This window comes from Dendrobates tinctorius, unplaced genomic scaffold, assembly GCF_039654945.1.
Source record: "Dendrobates tinctorius isolate UK_male_01 unplaced genomic scaffold, ASM3965494v1 ptg000447l, whole genome shotgun sequence".
NCBI classification, from domain to species: Eukaryota; Metazoa; Chordata; class Amphibia; order Anura; family Dendrobatidae; genus Dendrobates; species Dendrobates tinctorius.
Genome location: NW_027362109.1, coordinates 128,676 through 152,663, shown reverse-complemented (window position 1 = coordinate 152,663; position 23,988 = coordinate 128,676). Strand labels below are relative to the sequence as shown.

At 43.7% G+C, this 23,988-nt stretch overlaps 2 long non-coding RNA genes across 2 annotated transcripts in view; both read left to right on the top strand.

The window, feature by feature from the left end:
• Positions 1-172: 172 nt before the first annotated feature.
• On the top strand, positions 173-1,867 carry LOC141077398 (uncharacterized). Its single transcript, XR_012227554.1, has 3 exons — positions 173-245; positions 951-1,031; positions 1,796-1,867. It is a non-coding gene; the product is annotated as an uncharacterized lncRNA (long non-coding RNA).
• Positions 1,868-4,906: 3,039 nt separating this feature from the next.
• LOC141077395 (uncharacterized) overlaps positions 4,907-23,988 on the top strand; it is a 94,009-nt gene continuing 74,927 nt past the window's right edge. The window contains exons 1-2 of the long non-coding RNA XR_012227552.1: positions 4,907-4,977; positions 9,185-9,263. This is a non-coding gene — a long non-coding RNA (uncharacterized lncRNA). The remainder of the gene's footprint in view (positions 4,978-9,184; positions 9,264-23,988) is intronic.

The following is a 23,988-nucleotide window of genomic DNA, read 5'->3' as shown; positions in this document are numbered from 1 at the left end:
ACAGAACCTAGCAGAGGTGTGACAATTAGGTCTATGTGGTCTGATGTCGGAGACTGAGAATAATTGAGGAGGAGGATATATTATATGTCAATGTGGTATTTTCACATCTATGACTGACAATGATTATTGACTTGTTTTTCTTACTTTTTTATATAATTTTCCAGTTGAGGCAAAAAATACATCTGCTTTAAAACTGGGAGAAGAGCAAGACCCAGAAATACTTGCAGAGACAGAGCCTAGCAGAGGTAAGTGTGACAATAAGGTCTATGTGGTCTGATGTTGGCGATTCAGAATAATTCACGAGGAGGATATATTATATGTAAAACGAAAAAAGTGGTTTGGTACCGTGTTAGCCAGTAGAAAAAAATATATAAAGTGCTCTCAGTGAGAGAAACAAAATAGGAATCTTGTGGGTATGATACCTTTTAATGGCTAACAAATAATAGTGAATGTTGTTACAAAGCAAGCTTTCGGGACTCCTTACGTCCCTTCATCAAGCTGATAAGCTGCTGATATGCATATCAGCCTGATGAAGGGGCGTAAGGAGTCCCGAAAGCTTGCTTTATATATATTATATGTAGTGATGAGCGAATGTGCTCTTTACTCGAGTTTTCTGAACATGTTCGAGTGTTCCCTGAGTAGTTTCGGCGTGCTCGGAAATCAAGTTTTAGTCCCTGCAGCTGCATGATTTGAGACTGCTAGAGAGCCTGAATTCATGTGAGGATTTCCGAAAAAACTGGCAATACGCACATGTATTCAGGCTGTCTAGAAGCTGCAAATCATGCAGCTGCGGGGACTAAAACTTAATTCATGAGCACGATCAAAATGCTCGGAAAACTCGAGTAACGAACACACTCGCTCATCACTATATGTCAATGGTGGGATTTTCACTTCTATGACTGACAATAATCATTGACTTGTTTTTCTTACTTTTTTATATGAATTTCCAGTTGAGGCGAAAAATACCTCTGCATTAAAACTGGGAGAAGATCAAGACCCAGAAATAGTAGCAGAGACAGAACCTAGTAGAGGTAAGTGTGACAATAAGGTCTATGCTGTCTGATGTCGGCAACTGAGAATAATTCATGAGGAGGATATATTATATGTAGTGATAAGCGAGTGTGCTCTTTACTCGAGTTTTCCGAACATGCTCGGGTGTTCTCTGAGTAGTTTGGGCGTGCTCGGAAATCCAGTTTTAGTCCCCGCAGCTGCATGATTTGAGACTGCTAGAGAGCCTGAATACATGTGGGGATTTCCAAAAAAACATGCAATCATCCCCGCATGTATTCAGACTGTCTAGCAGCTGCAAACCATGCAGCTGCAGGGACTAAAATTTAATTTCCGAGCACGCCCAAAATACTCGGAGAGCACTCGGAGCGCACCCGGAGAACACCTGAGCATGCTTGGAAAACTCAAGTAACGAGCACAATCGCTCATCACTACATATAATATATCCTTCTCGGGAATTATTCTCAGTCACCGACATCAGACAGTCAGTCCCCGCAGCTGCATGATTTGCGGCTGACAGCCTGAATACATGTGGCGATTGCCCGTTCTTTAGCAAAAATCCCCACATGTATTCAGGCGTTCCAGCAGCCGCAAATCATGCAGCTGCGAGGACTAAAACTTAATTCACGAGTATGCTCAAAATACTTGGAGAACACCTGAGCATGCTCGGAAAGCTCCATTAACAAGCACACTCACCCATCACTATATGTCAATGGTGGGATTTTCACATTGATGACTGACAATGATCAATGACTTGTTTTTCTTACTTTTTTACCTGAATTTCCAGTTGATACGAAAAATACATCTGCACTAAAACTGGAAGAGCAAAAACCAGAAATAGTAGTAAAGACAGAACTTAGCAGAGGTAAGTGTGACAATAAGGTCTATGTTGTCTGATGTTGGCGTCTGAGAATAATTCCCGAGGAGGATATATTATATATCAATGGTGGGATTTTCACATCTATGACTGACAATGATCATTGACTTGTTTTTCTTACTTTTTTACATGAATTTCAAGATGAGACAAAAAATACCTCTGCATTAAAACTGGAAGAAGATCAAGACCCAGAAATAGTCCCAGAGACAGAACCTAGCAGAGGTAAGTGTGACAATAAGGTCAATGTTGTCTGATGTCGGCGATTGAGAATTAGTCACGAGGAGGAGATGTTAACTCCCAATTATACGATTGCCACATGTATGATGACTGACAATGATCATTGACTTGTTTTTCTTACTTTTTTACATGAATTTCAAGATGAGACAAAAAATACATCTGCATTAAAACTGGAAGAAGATCAAGACCCAGAAATAGTCCCAGAGACAGAGCCTAGCAGAGGTAAGTGTGACAATAAGGTCTATGCTGTCTGATGTCGGCGATTGAGAAATAGTCACGAGGAGGAGATGTTAACTCCCAGTTATACAATTGCCACATGTATGATGACTGACAATGATCATTGACTTGATTTTTTACTTTTTATATAAATTTCTAGTTGAGAAGAAAAATAACTCTGCAATAAACTGGTAGAAGATCAAAATGCCAAAATAGTAGAAGAGCGAGAACCTAGAAGACGTAAGTGTGATAATAAGGCCTATGTTGATTGATGTTGGCCAGTGAGAATAATTCATGTGGAGAAGATGTTATCTGTCAGTGGTGGGATTGTCACATGTATGATGAGTGACAATGATCCTGTTCCTCTGCACAGATAAGATTTCTCTACCGTCCTGCCACAATGACACCAAAGCAGTATCCTCTAATATGGAGTCCCATTACTTACATTAGTTTTATATCTCTTCTCAAAGGTTCCATCTTCCGCCGGATTATATCATCCTGCCGGCGTGGAATATCCAGGGCCGCTCGCAGCATCAGAAGATGCATTTGTCCAATCTGTCCTTAGGGCACCATATACATCTAGTACAGCAAGTCCATCATCAAAGCTGTACTTGGGCAGCACGGTGGCTCAGTGGTTATCACTGTTGCTTTGCAGCACTGGGATCCTGGGTTTAAATGTCACTAAGGAAAACATCTGCAAGGAGTTTGTATGTTCTCCCCGTGTTTGCGTGGGTTTCCTCCGGGTACTCCGGTTTCCTCCCACACTCCAAAGACATACTGATAGGGAATTCCCAATTTAAAAAAATTAAATAAAAATTCTGAATTAATTAATATTCCTTTGTAATAGAATATTTCTGAAATATATGGCATACCAATACTGTACGTCATACATGTTTGAAGAATCCTCATGATGTTTTGCTTTTTTCACTAAACGTGTATGTATTGTAGTGTGGTGGGGTAATATACTTCCCTACTGCCGTCTTCTCTGAGATCAAGCTCTGTCCGGCTCCTGTTTTGTGTGATGTCATAGATACATAGCTACATACATAGGTTGAAAAAAGACCTAGGTCCATCAAGTTTAACCTTTCTCCACCAATTGTCCATTTTGTCACTAAATTAAATATAACCCACAATGTTATGTGTATTGAGGAAATCATCCAGCCCTGGTTAAAAGCTGTTGTAGTGTCTGCTATTAGTAGTTCTTGTAGTTGGGCATTCCATAGTGTGACTGCTCTAACTGTAAATAACCCTTTCCTATTTAGCTGTCGGAATCGCCTGTCATCGCTCTTCAGACTCTTCGGCTCACTCTATGCTCTCGGTGTGAGCAAGAAGTCTCTTCTATAATGCAAGTCTATGGGGCCTTGTTCGGACGCTCCATAGGCTTATATTGTTTTTCAGCTATAAGCTGCGGCCACTGCCATTCGGGGCTTATCAACAGCATTCTAGAATGCTGTAGAAAGGCAGTGGCCGCAGCTTATAGCTGAAATAATAATAATAATATAATAATAAATTTTTAGATAGAGAAAGGCACCGCGCTCACAGGACGATTCAAAGATGATAACGTAATGCTGTAATGCTGTAGACAAGCCCCTGATGAAACCTGAAAAATAAGAAAAACATGTTAGATTATACTCACCAGGGGGGGTGGGTGTCGTGGTCCGGTGCCTCCCATCTTCATACGATGATGTCCTCCTCCTTGCTTCTGTTGAGGGTATTGTAAAGTACTGCAGTGCGCAGGCACCAGGAAAGGTCAGAGAGGTTCGGCGCCTGTGCACTGCAGTACTCTGCTCTGCCCTCAACAGGGCCGATAAAGTATGCATGCGTCATCATATGAAGATGGGAGGTGCCGGATGTTACGGCGACACCCATTGGACCAGACACCAGGGTGAGTATAATCTAACTCTTTTTTCTTATCTTTCAGGTTTCACCGGGGGCTTATCTACAGCATTACAAAATGCTGTAGATGAGCCCCTGATGGTGGTGGCTGCAGCTGATAGGCCAAAAATGGGGTGACAGATCCCATTTAAATTCCGCGCCAATATCGCTGATTGCGGCAAATCCGTGCGTGCAGGAGATGACCCGAGGCAACCGTCGGGAGATCAGCGGCTAACGCAGCATATCGCCTGGCGGTGGCGTGCGTCGTTCGAAATCCGTGCCAATTCGCGGCCGGACTGCGCCTGTAGCTGATCGGTCGCGTCCGGCCGGCCACGACCAATCAGAAACGCGGGATTTCCATTGCAAACAGACAGACAAAATTAGACGATTATATAGTAGATGGCTCCATTAACACAAACATCGGAAAACGTTTTTCTAGGGCTTCAGCTGCAAGCCCCCAACCATAGACAAAGACACAATGTGAACTTAGATCAAGTTCAGCAGCGTAGCTAGCAGGGGGGCAGAGGGTGCAGTCGCCCCGGGCCTCTTGATCTGAGGGGCCCATCCAGAGCTTCTGCCACTGTTAACCATGTCAGCGTGCGCAGCTCACTGATGCTGCACTGTAGTTGCAGGGAGATTATAGCTTTAAGCTTCCTCCAGCGAACTGCAGACATGCCCACACTGCTCCTTGTGTGTCTGCAGGAGAGAGGTCACCACACAGCACTAGCTTCTTCACCTGGACAGGAGCAGGACAAGACGGTGCTGTGAGTAAGAACTCGGGGGGCCCTGAGGGGTCTGTGCAGTGAGGAGGGGGGAGGACGCTGCTCACCTCCTGACAAATCCTGGATGGTTTATTTTCTTGTATCTGAGGCACAGTAGATTTATGGCGGCTGCTTGAACTCTTATACAGCTCAGAAGATGTCTCTGTCAGTGCAAATCAGCTGCCATAAATCTCACTGTGCCTCAGAGCCACTGACATGAGTGATATCATATACCGTATATACTCGAGTATAAGCCGACCCGAGTATAAGCCGACCCCCCTAATTTTGCCACAAAAAACTGGGAAAACTTATTGACTCGAGTATAAGCCTAGGGTGGGAAATGCTCCATAGATTATTCCCCATATGCTGCCCCCATAAGAAGCTCCATAGATTATTCCCCCATATACTGCCCCCATAAGAAGCTCCATAGATTATTCCCCCATATACTACCCCCATTAGAAGCTCCATATTGTTCCCCCATATACTGCCCCCATAAGAAGCTCCATATTGTTCCCCCATATGCTGCCCCCATTAGAAGCTCCATATTGTTCCCCCATATGCTGCCCCCATAAGAAGCTCCATATTGTTCCCCCATATGCTGCCCCCATTAGAAGCTCCATATTGTTCCCCCATATGCGGCCCCCATTAGAAGCTCCATATTGTTCCCCCATATACTGCCCCCATTAGAAGCTCCATATTGTTCCCCCATATGCTGCCCCCATAAGAAGCTCCATATTGTTCCCCCATATGCTGCCCCCATTAGAAGCTCCATATTGTTCCCCCATATGCTGCCCCCATTAGAAGCTCCATATTGTTCCCCCATATACTGCCCCCATTAGAAGCTCCATATTGTTCCCCCATATACTGCCCCCATTAGAAGCTCCATATTGTTCCCCCATATGCTGCCCCCATAAGAAGCTCCATATTGTTCCCCCATATGCTGCCCCCATTAGAAGCTCCATATTGTTTCCCCATATGCTGCCCCCATTAGAAGCTCCATACTGTTCCCCCATATACTGCCCCCATTAGAAGCTCCATATTGTTCCCCCATATGCTGCCCCCATAAGAAGCTCCATATTGTTCCCCCATATGCTGCCCCCATTAGAAGCTCCATATTGTTCCCCCATATGCTGCCCCCATTAGAAGCTCCATATTGTTCCCCCATATACTGCCCCCATTAGAAGCTCCATATTGCTCCCCCATATACTGCCCCCATTAGAAGCTCCATATTGTTCCCCCATATGCTGCCCCCATTAGAAGCTCCATATTGTTCCCCCATATGCTGCCCCCATTAGAAGCTCCATATTGTTCCCCCATATGCTGCCCCCATTAGAAGCTCCATATTGTTCCCCCATATACTGCCCCCATTAGAAGCTCCATATTGTTCCCCCATATACTGCCCCCATTAGAAGCTCCATATTGTTCCCCCATATGCTGCCCCCATAAGAAGCTCCATATTGTTCCCCCATATGCTGCCCCCATTAGAAGCTCCATATTGTTCCCCCATATACTGCCCCCATTAGAAGCTCCATATTGTTCCCCCATGTGCTGCCCCCATTAGAAGCTCCTTAAGATTATTCCCCCATGTGCTGCCCCCATGCTGCTGCTGCATGTAAAAATAAAAAAATGACATACTCACCTCTCCGTCGCTGGGTGTCAGATTCTCACCTGTCCTGCGTCCATGGCTGCTCACCGCTATCTGCCACGTCATCAGTCAGTGACGTTCAGACTGCAGGGGGCGCGGCACGCACTAACCACGTCACCGCGCCCTCTGCTGTCTGAAGTCACTGACCGATGACAGACAGCAGCAAGCAGCCATGGACGCAGGACAGGTGAGTATCGCTATACTTACCCGTCCTGACGCTGTCTCTTGAGCCCCCAGCTTCTCCGCGCTCTCTCTTCCTGCCTTCAGCGGTCACATGGTGCCGCTCATTAATATGCGCATATTCATGAGTTTTAATGAGCGGCACCACGTGACCGCTGAAGGCAGGAAGAGAGAGCACGGGGAGAAGCTGGGGGCTCAAGAGACAGCGTTAGGACGGGTAAGTATGACCTGACACCCCCGCCCCCCTCCCCCTCTGACCCCCCGGTGTATATGACTCGAATATAAGCCGAGAGGGGGACTTTCAGCCCCAAAAAACGGGCTGAAAATCTCGGCTTATATTCGAGTATATACGGTATATGGTATATATGGTATATAAATGTAAAAATCTAAAGTAGTAAAAACTGAAGGCAGCAGTCTATTGACAAAATTAAGAAATAGTGTTTTAATAGCTCATTGGGGCTCAGCAATGTTTCAGTTTACTGAGAACCTTTTTCCAGGAGAATCAAAACTCTGTTTTTTTTCATTTTGTCTAAGCGGTGTGCTACTTTCATTTTTGCTGCTATATTGAAGATCGGTAAATGCCTGAAATGTTTGGCAGCCGTATATTTCATTTATCTCTACATATATGTATATATACAGTATACATACACCCCCCCCCCGTGACTTGGTCCTGTAGCCGGGGTGAGGGTCATATCATCTCATATTGTAAATCCAGGGTGGCAAACATGAAAAGCCAATTACGGTATATAACTTTTTACTAAAAAAAATAATCCCCACAAAGTTGAGGATGAATATATATGATAAAGAGCCAAATAGAAGAAAATACAAACAGCCAGCAGGTGCGTATAGCTGATCACATATAGACCCCTGAACATATACTCAGTCTGGACAAGACCCCCCCAAAGGCAGAAAGGGGAATAAAAGAGAAGACGTACCAGGGTGCACTTTTCTTCTTTACATGAGTAATATTTTACCTCCCTCTCTTCTAATTCCCTCTTTCTTTCTCCCTCTTTGGGGTCTTGTTCAGCCAAGAATATTTCTTTTAGGGTCACCTGGGTACATTCAGGGAGCTATACCCATATCCTGGACTCTATACGCACCCACTGGCTGTTTATATTTTCTTCTATTTAGTTCTTTGTCATATACAGTATATCAGGACTGTGCAGGTTGTAGCTCACAGACAGGGACTGACAGAGACCAGAATCAGAGGCATGGGAGCTACAGCGGGGGCCATTATACAGTGTTAGAGCTAATTCGAGGGTCATAATCCAGCGGATGAGCTAATGCGGGAGTCAGTATACAGTATGGGAGCTGGTGTGGGGCCAGTATAGAGCGTGAGAGCTAATGCAGGGGTCATTATACAGTATGGGAGCTAGTGTGGGGCCAGTATAGAGCGTGAGCGCTAATGTGGGGGCCATTATACAGTACAGTTTAAAGGCTACTGTGGGGGCTGTCATACAGTATGGGGGCCTATATACAGTGTGGGAGCTACTGTGAGGGCCATCATACAGTATGGGGGTCTATATACAGTGTGGGAGCTACTGTGGGGGCCATCATACAATATGGGGGTCTATATACAGTGTGGGAGCTACTGTGGGGGCCATCATACAGTATGGAGGTCTATATACAGTGTGGGAGCTACTTTGGGGGCCATCATACAGTATGGGGGTCTATATACAGTGTGGGAGTTACTGTGGGGGCCATCATACAGTATGGGGGTCTATATACAGCGTGGGAGCTACTGTGGGGGCCATCATACAGTATGGGGGTCTATATACAGTGTGAGAGCTACTGTGAGGGCACAAGAGACATTCTGCTATGTAAAGGGCACAATAGTGGCATTATTATGTGAGGCAGTTAGAGGATTCCTGCGCTTGTACCACACAGCAGGTGCATTAATAGGGACACATACGGCAGCAGCAGCAGCTCAGTATTGGGGTATCAGGTACAATAGTAGGGACACATACGGCAGCAGCGGCTCAGTATTGGGGTATCAGGTACAATAGTAGGGACACATACGGCAGCAGCGGTCAGTATTGGGGTATCAGGTGCAGTAATAGGGACACATACGGCAGCAGTGGCTCAGTATTGGGGTATCAGGTACAATATAGGGACACATATGGCAGCAGCGGTTCAGTATTGGGGTATCAGGTGCAGTAATAGGGACACATACGGCAGCAGCGGCTCAGTATTGGGGTATCAGGTACAATAGTAGGGACACATACCCCAATGCTGAGCCACTGCTGCTGTATCAGGTACAATAGTAGGGACACATACGGCAGCAACGGCTCAGTATTGGGTGAGTAGTTTGTGCAGGTTGGAGATAGATGGGTACTAAGCTGGAAATGTGAGAAGTCAAATGTGTCTTTGTTGTATTCTCTGCAGATGAGTCCTGGCTGGAGAAGTAGACATGTCGGTCTGAGTAAAGTGTAAAAGTGAACGATTATCAGAAAGAACGGGGCCTGTAAGTTATCATATGTAACTGTATAGTAAACTCTTGTATATGCTGCAGGACTGGTATCTACCACTATGAGATCACCATATGGCGGTAATATCAGTATTGTTTTTTTTATAGAGATTTGTTTCAGTTACAGCGCGGTCATCTGCTGAGGTTCTCCTATACTCACGACTTGAGTGTGCCAACCTGAGTTGTAATCAGGGTTACCGGTTAGGAGCCCACTCAGATTTTTTCGCCCCCACCCTAAGCCGAACCCCTAGCTACGCTTCTGATCAAGTTAATAAGTTATAGCCATCAAGAAGAAAGAAAAAAAATGGATCCAGCTCACTGCTTGTAGTCCAAATGGAGATCCTAAAAAATACCTTTTAAATAGTCTGTGGGCTGGCGCATGGGTCGAGATACATACCAGGCTGGCTCCATAGTCAAATAGCTTCAAAAAGTAGTAGTATATGTAATTACTGCTATCTCCTGCCAAATTCCTTAGTGATGAGTGCCGAACCTTTATTCAGGTTATTTTTTAACGCAGAATGCTTAAGACAACGAATAGGTTAATAAAAACACACTATGCCAATAATAGTTATTCCATGTTCCCGTGCTCTACAATGGGCTGCAGGGCTTTGCTACATTGCACAAACAAAAGAGAAGATTCAAATTATCCACAACTTTAATAAAAAAAATTGATACACATATAAAGCATTCACGGAAAGCCTACAAGTGAAGATCATTAACTGGAAAAATATAGTGTTTGTGTATCCATAGTCCAGCATAGTGCAATTATTCGCATGTACTTTTATATCTTGGTTGATTTTGGTCTCAGAGACCTGCTGCAAGTATTGGCAACGTGAAATAATAGTGGTTAGATTTGGCTTGGGGGAAAAAAAAAATTATATACAATTTTTTTTTTAATAATAAAATAGAAGGGACGATTCATTAAAACTGTGCTGTGCAGGCCAGTTTAAGAAGAGGATTGCTGGAGTACAATCCACCCAATTCTGGTGCCGTCAATATACCCCAGTCAGACTCTTTATGCAGGTGGGTGCAGCCATGCCCTGTCCATATTGGCATAGCTGGCTTGTAAAGTAAACTCCAAATGTTGCAAGATTTTTGTGCAACTTCACCAGAATTATGCTGAAAACAGCTTAATAAATCAGGACCCAAAAGGCTTCAAAATAGTGAATAATGAAGTTATTAAAATCTAATAAAGGCTCATTTTAATAGCTTACACATGTAGCAGAATATGAGCACTGAACTGTTACTTGCCAATTACAGGTGGGCTACAGAGAGGTAAAGGGACCCCATCCCATTAGAAGGGAGGTACAGTTTACCATTACCTTTTTTGGGACAGTCACAATAACAGCCCCAATACACGTTAGTTGAAAGCCGGTCAAAGCCACAGATTTTGGGAGGATCGCTTGGCCATCTGATGTGTATGGGCAGCTCCTGGCTCTCCCCCCATAGAAGAGAGAAGGACCGGGCAGGTGGAGTGGCAATGCCTGATACTTTTGTTCTCAAGGGAGATAATCCCAAAATCCCTAGCACTCACAAGTATGTGGAGACGGGAGTGATAGTCTTTGGCCGAACATTCAGCACACGGCTACCCAATGTGTATGGTTAGCTTTTTCCATCTCGTGTAGCTTTACAACTAGAGTTGAGAGAATATGTTCGTAAACCATCACCAAATCCGAGTTTGCCATATTCATGCCTTTTTTTGTACCCTATTCGTGCAGAATTTATGTTTGATGATCAGTCCCGAACATATTCGCTCAACTCTAGACCCATTGACGTTTGGTGAATACTGCAAATATAATAATCGCCGGCGATCGTAATCCGAACCAAATTTTGCAAAATTCTCTCAACTCTTGTCACAACTCCTATCTCCTGTGGCATTGCTTACTCCCAACACTACATTGATAGCTATACGATAGGGATTCATTTTTATAATAGACACTACCTGAATTTTAATGCCAGGTAACAGGAGAATACAAACCATCTTGCAGCAAGAATTCAAACCAAAATTTGTTTGCATAAAGTAAAATATGAAAAAAGCAATTTCACAAAAAAACAAACAAAACAAAGCAACCTTCATAATGTTGATAATAAATTGGAATATTCAGAAATGCAAAAAAAAAAATGCATACTAGTTTTTCCAATTAAAGAAATTATTGCTGATTTGTATCCCCAGAAACCCTCTTGGCAGTGAACCTGTCAGACACCTGATGTGGGAGTTTTCAAATTAGGCCAGGATCACACATTGCTATGCAGCCGCACGCTCCGCTCCCGAGTGCAGGCGGCAGTTCCGGGTATTATCATGCGAGACTCGTCCAAGTTTCTCGCATGTGTGATCCCGGACTTAAACCAATTGTCGGTGGTAAGAACATTTTATTTGCTGCCGATGTGCACAAACAGCAATTGGTGTGAAGAAACCGAGACATTGTTCATAGGACGGCACTTTTTATTGCAGCTTATCCCATTTTACATCAATGAAGCTACAATACTGAGCTAATCCCATGGACACAAGTATCTAATTATCCATTTATTAGATTTGCTGGCGTTTATATTATACTTGCTGAAGAGCCCGGCGTTGCCTGGGCATAGTAACCAACTGTAGTTAGTTATAACAAATTATAATGATTATATTGCACATAAAACCGTGCATCTAATCCTATCCTGTGTGATACTGACTGCTGAGCCGTGTATCTAATCCTATTCTGTGTGATACTGTCTGCTGAGCAGTGTATCTAATACTATTCTGTGTGATACTGTGTGCTGAGCTGCGTATCTAATCCTATCCTGTGTGATACTGTCTGCTGAGCCGTGTATCTATTCCTATCCTGTGTGATACTGACTGCTGAGCTGTGTATCTAATCGTATCCTGTGTGATACTGACTGCTGAGCTGTGTATCTAATCCTATCCTGTGTGATACTGACTGCTGAGCTGTGTATCTAATCCTATCCTGTGTGATACTGACGGCTGAGCTGTGTATTTAATCCTATCCTGTGTGATACTGTCTGCTGAGCCGTGTGTCTAATTCTGTCCTGTGTGATACTGGGCTCCCCCTGCAGTCTGTGTCAGAGGGTGGTCTGTGTTGGCACGGTAATAAATTGTGTTATTTCCAGCTTTACAGAAGGATGATAACACCATAGAAATGATAAGAATAATAGGCCTCAGTTACCACAACTGTTTACAAAGAAAACTGTTGCTGATAGCAACCAATCACAGCTCATTTTTCATCTTTTAAACAGCTCTGGGACAGCGTGGCGAGTTTTGAGTGGCGACTTTTGTGTTTGGACTTTTAGGTGGCGAGGTTGGTGTATGTGTGGTGAAATGTGTGCTGATGGTGGTATATGTGTTGAAGCACGTGGTAGTGTGTGGCGCATTTTGTGTGTGTGTTCATATCCCCGTGTGGAGGAACACACATGGACCCGTTCCTCCCACGTCACCACCGTGACGTAACTACACAGGCACAGCTCTCCGGCGCCCCCTTTGGGGGTGATAAAGGGGGGGTTTATTTACTTTTTTTATTTTGATCACTGTGAGAGTTTATCACAGTGATCAAAATAAATGAACGGAATCTGCCAGCCGGTGGGCGCACTGCGCATGTGCCCGCCATTTTGCAGGATGGCAGCGCCCATGAAGGATTTGGGAGGGACACCGGGACGGACACAGGGACATCGGAGATACTAGGACAGGTGAGGGGGGATCAGAAGGCGGGGGAAGTGGAGGGAAGGGGGAGAGGAGCAGATGGTTACGGCGGCGGCAGATCGACGCCGTTAGTCAGTGGTGGGGGCTGATCGCCCCCATCATTTGGTGTGGGGGGGTCGGATCTCGGTTTCCAGCCATGACAGATGCTATTGCAGCATCAGCCATGGCTGGATTGTAATATTTCACCAAATTTCATTGATGAAATATTACAAATCGCTCTGATTGGCTGTTTCACTTTTAACAGCCAATCAGAGCGATCGTAGCCACGGGGGGGGGCTAACGCACCCCCCGAGGTGAAGTACAAAGGGTCTTGTGCCTTCGGGTGAGGTGACCTTTCAGTGACCCCAGTCACCTGACCCGCAGGAACGCGATCCTTCCATGACACAGCATATGCGTCACAGGTCAGATTGGCACTGACTTTCAGGATGCATACGCTGTGTCAAAGGTCAGGAAGGGGTTAATCGCATATGGAATCCATGGGATGACTATGTAACTAAGCTAACCAATTGATGTTACGTGCTTCTTTTCTTTCTTTTTTTTCCCCCCTCCCTGACTTTTTCCCTATGTCTTCCCTGTACCACACCTACTCTTAGATGATGTATTAGATGTTTGACCTAATGTTAGTAGGAGCAGAAGTTCTGAGTACTGTACCACTGGATGAAACTTCTAAAATGTTTTGCATTGTTTTGCATAATATTGCTACAAGTCTACTTGTGTTTATGATGTTATTTGTACAAGAAAATAGAAAATATTTAAAAAATAAACAGTTTAACCCCTTAACGACCACCAATACGCCTTTTAATTGCGGTAGTTAAGGGTACCTAAACCACATCGCCGTTAATTAACAGCGCTGTGGAGAAAGTGTATAGCAACCCCCAGAGTCGGATTTTCTCCGGGGTCTTAGCTGCCGGAGGTAGCCGAGACTCCAAAGAACATGATTCGGGTTGATTTTTACTGACCCCGCTTTTGCCATCGCCGTTATTAACCGTATAACGGCGACCGAAAAAAAAGTCCAATGTGCCATTCAATTTCTCTCTCCTATGATGTGATCGCACATGAGAGGAGAGAGAAATAGGATCCCCAACCCCCCCGGTACCTCCCGGTGGTCCTCGGCCCTCGTGCTTACCCTCCATGGGTGCCGCCATCTTCTTCTGGGAAGAAAATGGTGGGCGCATGCGCAGTGCGCCCGCCGAGATATGCCGGCCGGTACCCGGCAACAATAGGAAGATTTTTCCTATTGGTTCATTTTGGTCACTGTGATAGACCCTATCACAGTGATCAAAATAAAAAAATAGCAAATAAACCCCCACTTTATCACCCCATAGGTGGGAAAAATAATGAAATAAAGAAAATATTTTTATTTTCATTTTTCCATTAGGGTTAGTGTTAGCATTAGGGTGGGAATTAGGGTTAGGGTTGGGATTGGCGTTAGGATTAGGGTTAGGTTTGGCATTAGGGTTAGGGTTGGGACTAGGGTTAAGAATTAGGGCTAGGGGTGTGTTGGTGTTAGGTTTGTGTTTAGGGTTGTGGTTAGGGTTAGGGTTGTGTTGGGGTTAGGGTTATGGTTAGGGTTGGGATTAGAGTTAGGGGTGTGTTGGGGTTAGGTTTGTGGTTAGAGTTATGATTAGGGTTGGGATTAAGGTTACGGGTGTGTTGGGGTTAGGGTTGTTGTTAGAATTGAGGGGTTTCCACTACTTAGGCACATCACAGGGTCTCTAAACGCGACATGGTGCCACCATTGATTCCAACCAATTTTGCGTTGAAAAAGTCAAATGATGCTCCCTCCCTTCCAAGCCCCGACGTGTGCCCAAACAGTGGTTTACCCCAACATATGGGGAATCAGCGTACTCAAGACAAATTGCACAATAACTTTGGGGGTCTAATTTCTACAGTTACCCTTGGGAAAATTAAAAAATTGGTGGCTAAAAAATCATTTTTGTGGAAAAAAAAATTATTTTTTATTTTCACGGCTGCGTTATAAACTTCTGTGAAGCACTAGGGGGTTCAAAGTGCTCACCACACACCTAGATAAACTCATTGGGGGGTCTAGTTTCCAAAATGGTGTCACTTGTAGGGGGTTTCCACTGTTTAGGCACATCAAGGGGTCTCCAAACGTGACATGGCGTTTGACCTCAATTCCAGCCAATTCTGCATTGAAAAAGTCAAATGACGTTCCTTCACTTCTGAGCTCTACCGTGCCCCCTAACAGTCATTTACCCCCACATAAGGGGTATCGACGAACTCAGGACAAATTGCACAACTTTGGGGGTCTAATTTCTCCTGTTACCCTTGTGAAAATAAAAATTCAGGGACAAAAAGATAATTTTTGTAAAAAAAATATGATTTTTTATTTTCACGGCTCTGCGTTATAAACTTCTGTGAAGCACTTGGAGGTTCAAAGTGCTCACCACACATCTAGTTAAGTTCCTTAAGGGGTCTAGTTTCCAAAATGGTGTCAATTGTTGGGGGTTTCCACTGTTTAGGCACATCAGGGACTCTACAAACGCGGCATGGCATCCGATTTCAATTCCAGCCAATTCTGCATAGAAAAAGTCAAACGGCGCTCCTTCCATTCCAAGCCCTGCCGTGCGCCCAAACAGTGGTTTACCCCCACATATGGGGTATCACCGTATTCAGGAAAAATTGCACAGCAAATTTTGTGTTTTATTTTCTCTTTTTACGCTTGTGAAAATAAAAAAATTGGTTCTGAAATAAAATGTTTGTAAAAAAAAGTTAAATGTTAAATTTTTTCTTCCACGTTGTTCAGTTCCTGTGAAGCACGTAAAGGGTTAATAATCTTCTTGAATGTGGTTTTGAGCACCTTGAGGGGTGCAGTTGTTAGAATGGTGTCACTTTTGTGTATTTTCTGTCATATTGACCTCTCAAAGTGACTTCAAATGTGAGGTGGTCCCTAAAAAAATGGTTTTGCAAATTTTGTTGTAAAAATGTGAAATCGTTGGTCAACTTTTAACCCTTATAACTTCCTAACAACAAAAATTATGCTACTGTAAAGCAGGCATGTGGGAAATGTTATTTATTAAGTATTTTGTGTAACATATCTCTCTGATTTAAGGGCATAAAAATTCAAAATTTGAAAATTGCAAAATTTGAAATTTTTTTGCCATATTTCCGTTTTTTTCATAAATAAACACAAGTCATTTCGAAGAACATTTACCACTAACATGAAGTAAAATATGTCATGAAAAACAGTCTCAGAATCGGCGGGATCTGTTAAAGTGTTCCAAAGTTATAACCTCAAAGTGACAGTCGTCAGAATTGTAAAAATTGGCCTGGTCAGTAAGCTGCAAATTGGCTCAGTCACTAAGGAGTTAAAAAAAGATTACTGTACTTGTCTTTTATTATGTACACCCCTCCTCACATGTAAAGCGCCATGGATTAAATGTCGCTATAATAATAATAATAATACATAATAATAAGACTTTTGGTTTGGCGTTCCAGTGATTTCTACTTATGCTCCTGCTCAGGGGCATTACTATCAGGAGGCAGACTGCAAAATCAGTATCATTACAGGGAGAGAACAGGAGACATATTATTATAAGCAATCACGGGGGTAAGAAGGTACGGGGTCAATATTATTACTATAAAGGGTGAAGGAGAATTATTATAAGGAGGCATGGGGGCATTATTTCTATATGCTGCTGTACTTAGATATAAAGAAATATATGAAAGACATTAGAATGTCTGGGGCAACAATGGACCAAAAGGAATATATGAATGGATAATATCCAAATGTATATATTATATATAAATCTCACAAAATCATATAAATATGACTGGCCATAGATCCCCAAACAATGCATAGGACTGGTAAGAACAGATTGCCAATAATCATACAAAGGAGGGAAGGAAACCAACAAAAATTGCAATCACAAGAGTCCATGTAATGCAAAAAATATATAATTTTTATTAGTCAAAATGAGCAGACAAAGATAGAAGGAGTTAAAAACATCAGTGGACATAACACCCTGCACTGCAGCCCTGATTCATATTGCACAGTGCCCAGCTATATCAGCCATAGAGATAAAGCAGTCACTGCATACATGTATACCCATCACTCTCACTTCTATACACAGAAGTATATGGGCTCAAACATCAGAATGTATACATGAACAAATGTCCAACATACTGTATGTATAATAAAGTGCATAAAGTCTTACAATAATTACCTGTTGGTGATAAGTGGTGATAGATGGCAGCAGCGTCTACAAGAGGCCAGCCCGCCCTCCCCTACGCACGTTTCGGATTACTCCTTTATCAGGGGGCGTGGTAAAGGTTGACCTAAGTGATGTTATAAAGGGAGGAGGCCGGAAATAATGTAATACCTAATAAGAGAAGAGGTGGTGCATCACCATGGTGTCCAAGATGCCAGCATCCGACACAGGAACTCCCAGCACTGGAAACACATTATCATGTGACCAGACGCCGGAGGCACCACGTGCCGGGGACCGAGGCGATGAACCAAGAAGGCGTCGCATGTGCAGAGGAGGGGAAGCGGGAACAAGTGACGCGCTGCCAGGGAGGTGAAATAGTGTATATTTACAAGGCATGGCAGCCCGCACCCAAACCATGGTGTCCCTGAGGTCTGGCGTGGGATGCATCGCCGACACAAGATATGCAGAAGGGCAACATAATACAATAGAAAGCAGAGTAATACAGAATAGTACAAATACATAAGAAGCAGCACCACCGCACATGCAGCTGTGCCAACAATCAAAAAACATCCTATATGTATCCCACAAGTTTTTATAATAGCAATAGAAACATACCCTTCACTGCATAATATTTAAAGGGGAATGCCATATATATTTTTTGATAGATAATATAAAAATAGATAAGAATTCATATTATATTCACAATTTTCAAGCAATATCAAAATTGATATACAATCATATCACAAAGAAAGATATAATAATATTATATTTAATTATTGCCCACAAAATATATAGAACAGCATTACCAAGATATGATTATATAAGAGACATTATCATACAGTCCTAATTATATATCATTGAAAAAAATAGAAAAATAAATAAAATAAAATAAACAAAATAAAGATATCCAAAAGACATCCCCCCGACTCATCTTCAACCTCGTCAAAGGATCTTCTTCAAACATAGGTATAGGATGGACATAGAAAACAGTAGAAATTAGTCCATCTGTACAAGGTACCGCTACTATCCTGGACTCTGGAATCTTCATAGATCCACAAAATATCATAAAAATACCTAATACATGAAAAATACACAATTAAAAATATAATAAAAACAATAAAAAATAGCAAGGATTAGATCCACCCAATGTCCACCTGGAACAGTAAGGTGGTCACAGGAACGGATCGAAACTCAAATTCTCGTTTAGTCCTTGTGGATATACCGTATTAAGCGTCCAGATCCAGCGAGTCTCAAGTTTACCCAATCTTTGAAACAGATTGCCACCACGAATCCCAATATTTAAGGCATCGATACCCCTCACCTGTAGCACCGTACTGTCACAGTCATGAAAGTTTTTAAAGTGACAGGGTAACGTTTTAAGAGTGGATGAATCCATGTGGCCAGCCGCCGCCTGAATATCCAACACATACTCGTACACGCGAACCTTGAATTGTCTAGTTGTTAAACCGACATAAATTAATCCACATGGACAGGTGACATAATAAATAACATATCTCGTAGCACAAGTAATGTATTTATTGATCTTAAAATTTTTAACACCACCTGAATCGGAAAAAGAATCACACTTTTCAATGTTGGGACAGGCAACTCAATGTCCACACGGAACACACCCACTCCTATGTGTGAAATTATCCAAAAATGTACCCTTTCTCTCACTTGTATAATGACTACGGGTGAGGTGATTGCACAGATTCTTAGCACGCCTAAATGTAATGACTGGTATATCCAGAATAAATTTGCCAATTATTGGGTCAATTTTCAATATAGGACATGCTTTAGACAAAGCCTGCCTGACCTGCCTAGAATGGGAATGATAATTTGCAATGAAGCATAGCTTCCAGGTCCCTCCATCTTCCTAGCTGATTCCCTATTGTACAGTAGGCCATTTTGGGAAGAATAAATAGCCCTGTTATAGGCTCTTTTGAGTAGATGCCGACTATAGCCATGTTCCAAGAATCTCATTTTTAGCTCCTCTGCTCTTCTCTCAAAATCCTCATTAATAGAGCAAATCCGACAAAGTTGGAGGAACTGACCAATGGGAACAGACCTGACCATGTGATCAGGATGACATAGCGAAGCGTGTAACAACATATTAGTAGAAGTCATCTTCCTAAAAATATCGGTCTGCCCCAGACCATCAGTATCCTTTTAAACAATGACAGAGAGGAACTCAATCTTATCAGCATCGCATGTGAATGTTTAACGTATATTTTGGTTGTTGCTATTCAGGCGACCAATAAACTCCTGTAGTTCCAGAGTAGTACAGAGTAGTACCCTACCAGACCAAAAATATAGGGCAAAATGGAGGAAATATACACTCCCTGATCGCCTCCCTCCACACGACCAGGGGGACGCGGCTTCTTAGATGGTACAGAAGATTTGGCGTTCGTTGGGCAGACCCTGAAAACATGACCAGTCTGCCCATAGCTAAAACATGCCCCCACACCACGACGAACTGGAGGAAACACCGCTGGAGAACCACCTCTTCCCACCTGCCTGGGCTCGTCTTCCTGCACCAGTGTGTCCTCCTCCCTAGCAAGGACTACATTGGGCATATTCACCAAAGCCACAAAAAACTCGTCTACCGACCGTAGAGATGGTGAATCGGCCGGCAAGGAGAAGGCCCAGGATTGGGGATCACCCTCAAGGAGGGCTATAGTGAATCCCACCTGCTGTTCCTCACTCCCTAATGAGCGATTGTGGAGCCTGAAGTGTAGCTTGTAGGCCTCCTTAAAAACAAAAAATTCTCTCCCTCCAGAAAACCTGTCTGGGAGAGATAACTTGGGCTCTGGTTGAGCCTGCATCTGAGCTGAAGCCCCGTACCCACCAACTGCTGTAGCTGCTGCTCCACCACACCACGCAGCACCCCACGCTCCTCAGTGAGGGTCTGCAGCAATTGGAGACAGGTATGCATTATGGCCATGGCTCACCAGAAAAAATGGGATTGTTGGTAATAATGTCACAGGACAGTAGGGAAAAGGCAGGAGACATGGAACCTGGGCCCCTGAACTGTCCCTCAGGTTTAGGGGGTGCCCTGACTTTCCTTAACTTGGGGGTACACTTAATGGTAGTGAGGCCCAATTCTCTGACCTGTCCCTATCCCCTGTTTAGCCATGAGCTCAACCCCAACCCCCTCCCCAAGAGGTGAGACAGGGAATAAAGTAAACTGCACCAAATAACACAAGGGAAAATAAAACAGATACCACGGGGTTAAAGCAACTATAAACGCAAACTTAGCTTTATCTGCTGCCAATGCTCCAAGCAGCAGAGAAAGGCACCCAATCAGCATCCAGCAGCAACTCCACTGCTCCAGATAAGCTGAACCCCTTCTCCACCAGGTAGGTCCACACTTCACCAAGGTTCGTTAGCAAATGACTAGTATTACCAACAGGGAGCTGCAGCAGCTGATGATCTTTTATAGGATGGAGGGGGGAGGTCACCACATGCTGGCTAATTGAACATGTAGTAACACCAGCGGCCACCAGGAGAAAACCAGCAGCAGAGCAACTACAGTTGTAGTAACACCAGCAGCCACCGGGAAAAAAACCCATATTAACCCCCAGGGCCTGAAAGGAAAAAGGTTTATATAAGAGAGTCCAGACTCTGACACAGATCCAAAAATGGATTGTGACAAGTAAGCTCGGTTCTGCTCCCATACCGCTGTAGTAAGCTCGGTTCTGCTCCCATATCTCTGGAGTAAGCTCTTTTCTGAGCCAATATCTCTGTAGTAAGCTCCATTCTGCTCCCATATCTCTGGAGTATTCTCCGTTCTGATCCATATCCATATCTATGTAGTAAGCTCAGTTCTTCTTCCATATGTCTGTAGTAAGCTTCTCCCTCCTGCCCAGCCTGGTTCCAGCACGCCTGCTGTTTCTGGGTAGTGTCAACGTCACTTTGCCACCGATACGTTGTCCTGTCGTGTTGCGGTTGGGTTAGCCGAGTCTATGGTGCCTGCAGTTTCGGTGCTTCCTATGTGGGCTGCGGGTTCTGGTAATAAAGGCTGGTTCCGTAGTGCCAATAGGACAAGCACCCCCTGTAGAACTGTGGGTTTCGGTATCTGCGGCCGGCTCACTGCCTTGCAGCTTTGTTTTTTTCCTGGGTACCTTCTGCTACCCATCCGGGTTCCAGCACCGTCAGCTGGTTCTCGGCAGAGCCTTTGGCCTAGGTGCCTCCTTCTTGGTATCCGAGTTCCAGCAATGTCTGCTGGTCCTTGGTAGTGCTTTGGAGCACAGGTACCTCCTGCTTAGTAACCATGTTCCAGCACCGTCAGCTGGTCCACGGTTGTGTCATTGGCTGTTGTTCCTTCTGCTACCCCTCCAGGTTCCAGCACCGTCAGCTGGTTCTCGGTAGTTCCATTGACTCTTGTAGCTAATGCTACCCATCCGGGTTCCAGCACCGTCAGCTGGTTCTCGGCAGTGCCTTTGGCCTAGGTGCCTCCTTCTTGGTATCCGAGTTCCAGCAACGTCTGCTGGTCCTTGGTAATGCTTTGTAGCACAGGTACCTCCTGCTTAGTAACCGTGTTCCAGCAACGTCAGCTGGTCCACGGTTGTGCCATTGGCTCTTGTTCATTCTGCTGCCCTCCGGGTTCCAGTACCGTCAGCTGGTTCTCGGCAGTTCCTCAGCCTTCTTGTACCTTCTGCTACTTTTCCAAGTTCAAGCTTGTGGAAATGGTTTTTAGTTCTCACTCTGGATCTCCCTGACAATGACCCTGAAGACGACGACCCTGAAGACCACACAGAATAATACTTAAAAGATGACCCTGAAGAAGATGACCAAGAGGACAAAGAACAGGAAGACAACCAGCAAGATGCAGAACAACAAGAGACAGAAGACCAAGAAGCATAAAAACCAAAAGCAGAAGAACATGAAGCATAAGACTAACAATCAGAGCAAATGATATTATTTAATTTATAAGCAGAAGAAGACTAAGTGTATGGGGGTGAGTCCGTTCCTCCTCGTGGTGCCCCTGGAAAAGGCCTGCTGCTGCAGGCCAAACTGAACGCGGACAAATCCTGTTGTAAATCTTTTGTGACAGGCTGAACGGAAGGTGTAATCTTCAAACTTTTATAGATAACAACTACAGGAATGCCTGACACAAATAAGAATATGATGAAGAAGAATAGGAAGAAGATGAAGAAGTAGAATATGAAGAAGAATAAAAGAAGAAGATACTGCTGCTGAAGATGATGAAGGAGAAAGTGTGGGAGAAGTAAAAAAGAAGGTGAAAGAGCATGGAAGTAGTGAAACATACATATCTGACAAAAAAATTAAAGACTTTAACATAGTCAATATCTTTGTAACTACGAATGTCTTTAAAAAAAAAAAAATACTGCGATTCCATTTGATTGGGCTAAAGCTCTATGGCTTTAATGTCTCCTACACCTCCCACAATACATTCTACATTATTATTAGTTGTTTTTCTCCATGTAGAATTAACCAACAGGGAAAGAAAGGTTTTTTTTAATTCCGATATTTCTGTTCCATTGACTTGAATGGGACTTCCGGGATTGGAATCGGCGATACCCGATACTTTTTTTAGATCGGCCGATCCATTCCGATACGATATTTTTCAGTATCGGGTGGTATCGCTCAACACTAATCACCACACATAAAGGGAAACGGGAAATACCAGCAGCAGCAATCACACGGTGATATATGCAGACCCAGTGGTATCTACAGCTGATAACCCCACAGACTATATAATTATAATTGTTAGGACAGTCAAATCACTGAACACAGCACAACACACAAGAACACACTGACCATAAGTCCTGAATGTAAAAATATATATACTTTATTATTTTATAAATAAAGGTACTTGAGGCATTTTAAAAGTAGCAAAGCATCAGTGTTTTATAATATAAAAATATACATAAGAGGGCAGTACTATCCATTTCATAAGGGCATATTATTGCAGTAAATGGTGCTAACAAATATATATATCTCAACAGTGGAAAAAAAAAATTTTTTAAACCAAAATGATAATATATATTCATAAGTAAGGTGCATACAAATTAGTAAACATTTTATATCAATTCCTTATAGGTTTACATCATAATTATACAAATAAGAAAACGTATATAAAGTGCAAAAAATATATAGGTATTAAAGTGCAATATTAGTGCAAAAATAGTGAACACCATATGTGTCACTGCATAGATATACCACATGAATAATGGGAATAATACCCAATAGCACCAGCAGGTATCAGTATATGCATAGTTTATGTCATGGACCAGAAAAATTTCTGAAAACAGCATTAGACATCAAAGAGTATGGTAAGTATAAGGTATGACTTACAAGCTACACTGCACCTGGTCTCGACAGCCGCCCTCCCCAACATGTGTTTCGGCCCTTATCCTTTGTCAGGGGGTGGCGCCTATAGGAGACAGGTAAGTATATATACCCAAACTCAACCAATCGTACATCGGATATGGCAAAACTGGCCAATCAAAGTGGAAGGGTGTGTTTAACAATCACCATGATGAACTTCCCATCCTATTCTACCTCATACATCATTTAACCCCTTACCTACAATGGACAAAATATTCTGTCCATGTGACCCTGGACCTAATTTCCATGGACGGAATATTATGTCATAGCGATCAGCGGCGCCCACGTGGTGAGCGCCGCTGATCGCGGCCGGGTGTCAGCTGACTATCACAGCTGACACCCAGCACAATGTGTCAGGGGCGGTCACGGACCGTCCCTGACACGTTAACCCCTTGCACACCGCGATCAAACACGATCGCGGTGTACCGGGGTTAAAGGGAAGCGTCGGCAGGGAGGGGGCTCCCTCTGTGCTTCCCTGAGCCACCCACAGCAGCGTAATGTG